This window comes from Protopterus annectens, chromosome 2.part2 (genome assembly GCF_019279795.1).
Source record: "Protopterus annectens isolate FY-2018-M chromosome 2.part2, PAN1.0, whole genome shotgun sequence".
Classification (NCBI taxonomy): domain Eukaryota; kingdom Metazoa; phylum Chordata; order Ceratodontiformes; family Protopteridae; genus Protopterus; species Protopterus annectens.
The window spans coordinates 884,636,667-884,641,666 of record NC_056730.1 but is presented as its reverse complement, the minus strand read 5'-3'; the positions used below and the strand labels follow the sequence as shown (position 1 = coordinate 884,641,666).

General features: G+C 40.3%; 1 protein-coding gene across 6 annotated transcripts in view; it reads right to left on the bottom strand.

The window, feature by feature from the left end:
* APC (APC regulator of WNT signaling pathway) overlaps positions 1-5,000 on the bottom strand; it is a 2,693,590-nt gene that overhangs the window by 2,199,356 nt on the left and 489,234 nt on the right. The window contains exon 1 of one of the 6 annotated variants that reach the window (XM_044064203.1): positions 516-605. The exons of 4 other annotated variants lie outside the window; for them this stretch is intronic. The gene's annotated coding sequence lies outside the window, so the exon portion shown is untranslated. Of the gene's footprint in view, positions 1-424; positions 494-515; positions 606-5,000 lie in introns of those variants that run through there. One more of the 6 variants, XM_044064204.1, reaches the window with a different exon arrangement.

Genomic DNA, 5,000 nt, shown 5'->3' with positions numbered 1-5,000 from the left:
GTATGATACAAGTAAATTAGATTATTTATGCAGTTTACTGAAGAATAATTACACAATGCAAAGATGTAATGAGACAGCGTCCATATACCCTGAAGATAATGCAGTTTTCAGGGTCTATAGTGCCCAATCAACAGTACATTTCCACAGCTATCTATACTCACACAGGGTACCTGCTTTTGTTTTATTTTTACTGCAGCTGTGGTAAAGGATTTCAAATCAGTCAGTGTTTGCTAATGTAGCAAAACCTGTTCAACACTACTGTCCCACACTGGTTGCCTTAGCTACAGGGTTCCTTTCTCCATCAACATCAATTCTTTTTCTATGCACACAAAGCCTACTTCATCCTAACCCTTCCTGTCAGAAACACAAGCAATACATTACAGGAATTAACAACGCAAATGCTGGCTTAAAAAAGAACTCCTACCTTTGAAATGCATTGAGATTTTTCATTTTGTCCCCTAGAAGACTCCACCTCCAAATCAGCTGTACATCCATACAAGATAAATTCCACTTACCCCATTTCTGTACCACTGTCAACCTCCATTCCATCTCGCTTCCCTTTGCTGAAGATAAGCAAATACATCCATTCACATCACATGCTCCCACAGCCAACCAATCAGCTGTTTCATAATCTGCTACTGGGTACTGCTGGAGAATATTTGTTGGTCTGCAGCCAGCAGATTACGCAGCTGCTGCCCACAGTCAATTAAATCCCTGTCTGCATATGAACAGGAGGCTGGCTGCTTCAGCAAATGACTATCGCAAGGCCAAGAGATCCAAACAGCTAGAAAGTCAAGGCAGTTGTCACCAGCACCTCCAGATGACAGGGAAAAAAAAATACTCACAGTGCAAGCTTTGACTTACGGCAACTGAGTAAAAAGGATACATACATATTTCAAATTTGGAACTCACCCAAGTTATCTATTTTGTGAGAAGCATACCTGATAGCATTCTTTGTCATAAAGAAAAGTTTCTTGCAAAACAAAAAAAAGTACTCCTCAGCCAGAGGAAATAAAGTGACATAAGCTTAGAGAGGTTTCCATATTTGCACAAAGTTCTTACAACATCCCGACATATACCTTGTTCTGTACCAAAACACGCCTAAACTTATTAGCTGACCTGAACTACAAAGCAGTCTGTTCACATTTCTGAAACTGGCATTTGTTTCCAAAAACGCAACAAAAGCTTCTCAATTAATCTATCACACACAGGTGTTACACTATACCCCAAATAACTAATCAATATACCCATATATAAAGAGCAGTCATGCAGCAAAAATGTATTAAATCTTATATGTTATATGTACGTTTACTTATTAGATGGCTAAACATTTTAAGATGGCCATCTCTGTTACACAGAGGGATGGTGCCAAAACTAGCACTCAGTCAATCTAGGTTTGATTAGTAGAACCCACACTTCGAGAAGTCAGCTGGGGGATAGCACTGGGTAGCAAATGTGTCAGTTTACCAACCCTACAGAAATGTGCTGGATTTCTGGCAGGAGTTACTGCCAGGCTACAGTCCTGCCACAACAGGGACATGCATCAGCATATCATACAAAGACTGACCTGTACGTCTGTCACTACGTGATAAGTATGGAGGTAGGACAGAGAACGGGGTGCAGTTACAAAAATACTTGAGAATGATGCTTTTCTCCTTCCAGCTAATAATGTGACTATGGCCAGTTAATGCGCAAATTAGTTAGAAAGAAGAGGTAGGGGCTTTACGGCTTTGGCAGGGAGGCTGAATGTTAGAAAGTCTGTGCTGAAATTAATGATGTTGTCAATGACTCTGCTCAGACATTCCCTCAAACACTCAGTTTAAGTTTTCTGTTCATCAAATCCCATCAGCATACACTGTTGCAAAACAACCACACTCTAAACTTTTGGATGCTTTAAAGAGCTGCTGCAGCTACTGTAAAAACACTTTCAAATGATTAACCAAGATAGTGAGTGGTCACAATTCTTTCATTTAATGCACAGAATTAAAGTGCAATGAGTAAAACTTATGGCCTTTATAACGGCATCTAGGATATTTACTTACTGTTTAAACATTGGCATTTGTTTACCGGTAAAGTACACTGGGCCAAGTGAACCCATTTTCAGTGGAGGTCGGGGGAGAAAAACTCCACAAACACAACAGTACATAAAATGTAAAATACTACTCCACAAACTGAACAGTACATAAAATCTAAAATAATACATAAGAAATAATGCAGTAGAATGCACAAGCAATAATCACAAAACAGACAAACAGTAACTGGAGGGCTGCAAATGCATAATATGTACAGATTTTTAATAATAATGTCACAGACTAGTCAAGGGATTAAATTATTGTACTTTAAAGGTACAATGCTGAAGAAATATCAGAGTAGTATTCAGATATGTTTTAAGGTTATAAGCAGAGTGGAGAGAGATGAGTGAATGGGCAAGTAGGGTACAGATGGAAAGTATAGAGGAAGATAAATTATTGGCTTTGACTAGTAAAAAAGAAAGTGTGAAGACGTAAGGATGCAAGTTAGAGTAAGAACAAACTAGGTTATGGATGGATGTGAGTAGATACACGTGCATTGTCAAATGGTGGAGAGGAGAGAGGATATCTAGGTAGGACACACAATACAAGATATGTGTGTACAATGCTAGGTTTTACACTGGCGGATCCAAAAAAGTAAAACGCCTGGCAGATCAAATAAACTTGGAGTAGATGGCTGTACTACGTAATCTACAGTGCAGCAGTTTTTCATACATTGTAATTATCATTTACTGTAACATCTGCTGCACTTACTAACTCATTTTGGACAGTAATAAAGCTATGTAATATGACTTTTATCCTGAGCTGCAAATCCAGCTAGGCAAGAACTGCACACATTACATGGCAAACTTAAGATTGGAAAAAGGGCAAATTACATGGATATATTGATAGCAATTTTATAAATTTATTTATTTTACATTTTTTTCCCGTGAAAGACCAACTGGGAACATAGCCCATTTTCAGCGGAGACTTGGGGAGAAAAGCTCCATAACAATTTACAGCAATTCACAGTTACAAAAAATGTACAACAATCTTCTTCTTCTTTTGGCTTTTCCTGGTTAGGGGTCGCCACAGCAGAACTCCGGTCCACTAATGATTGGATTTTTACAGTGCAGAGGTGCCCGCTCGACACCCAACCTTCAACCAAGGCACGCCCATTCACGCATGTCTTTTGAATGCCACTCGACCATGGGGAGGACATTCAGACTCCACTAAGGAAGGCGCTCCAGCCGAGAATCGAATGGGAGAACCTCTTGCTGTGAGGCGACAACGCTACAGCTGCACCACCGTGGCTACCACACAAAAATGTACAACAATAACATAGCATAGAAAATGTACAAGTATTTAAGAAAAACTAAATTACAAAGATTTACATTGAGAAGAATATTCATACTCAGGCTTAGAGTGCAGTAGCTGAAGTTCATAGATTCATAGGTGTTTACTAGGCGAATGACCACAGGGGTCTTTTTAAGCCTAGCCATCCATCCCAAATCTCTGATAAGTTCTGATACCTTTGATAAATGTAAGCATGGGCCTGGAAGATGAACCATTACCTGTCTGCATTAGAGACATAGGTGCCAAAACAGGGATGAATTTCCAGTTTCCTATCCAATTGTCCAAGTTGCACTTGAATTGGGTTAGGAACGAAATCTGCTTCACATCGATGTTCCATAGAAGGGTAGTCTATGGGATACATACCCATCTCTCCAGCAGATCCTATTTATATCACAAGCAAGGTAAGTCTTTAGAACGGGTAATTCTGCTGCTGTTTTGTGGATATGCAGGAGGTCCATCAGAGTGGGGTCTGACAATGCCCTGTATGCCAGGCATAGATCTCCCCTCAAAAGCCTGTAGGAAACAAAATACAGGGATAGGGCCTTGAGGTGGTCTGGATAGGCCCTGTATTCTTTTAGTGAAGAACCTCTGTGGACGTTCCAGTTCTTGGATGTGACTGGTTAGGTACATACCAAAGGATGATTTGTACTCAATGATAGGTCTGATGAATGCCGAATACAGTGGAACAATGACTTCCATGGACTTGGATACCATACCTTTGCTTAAACATTGCGCAACATACAATGATTTCCTCAGCACTGCAGACATGTGATGATCAAAGGCTAGATTACTATCTATGCGTTTCCCTAAGTCCCTCACTACTGGGTCAACTCTAAGGGGTGTGTTGTCAATATGACAGTTACTAGGGATGGATGACTTCCCAAAGGATATTATTATGCATTTCTTGGCATTTAGTTTTAATCCATGGCACTGACACCAGTTCTTTGTCTGTGCCAGCCCCTCCTGGAGAACATTTGTGTCAGTGTGAGATTCAATGACAGCTCCTAATTTGCAATCATCTTCAAATTTAGTGAGACAGAGACCACTGACATTGGCCTTGACTTCTGAGAAGTAAATGTGAAAAAGGAGCGGTCCAAGGACTGATCCCCGACAGACTCCACTTGTGACTGGCGTCTTTCCAGAGATGGACTCCCAAATTCTAACTTCCTGGGTCCTGTATGTGAGCCAGATGGCTATTCACCGGGCGACATACAGGTTTGTATATAACCTCTTGAGTTTGTCAACAATGCCAGAGTGGGGTATTGTCTCAAACGCCCCTGGCCAGGTCAAGGTAGGCAGTATGAACAATTTTGCCCTCATCTATTGATTTGGTGACCTTCTTAAAGAAGTCCACCAGGTTGAGTCGACATGATCTACCCTTGACGAAACCAAACTGGGTTGGGTCCAGTCACATAGCTTAAAGGACATATTGTCTGAAATAGTGGAAAGATCAGCGCAGCCAGTTTATTAAACGTGAATTTGGCTTTCAAGTTATAATATTAATATTGATGTTCAGAGCAGATAATATGCTTGTATCAGAGTAAGCTAAAAACTGTTGAGCAAAAATTGTCATAGATAACTACAACAGAAAAATACAGAAAACCTGAACAGTGGAGTATGACTAAGTTTATACAG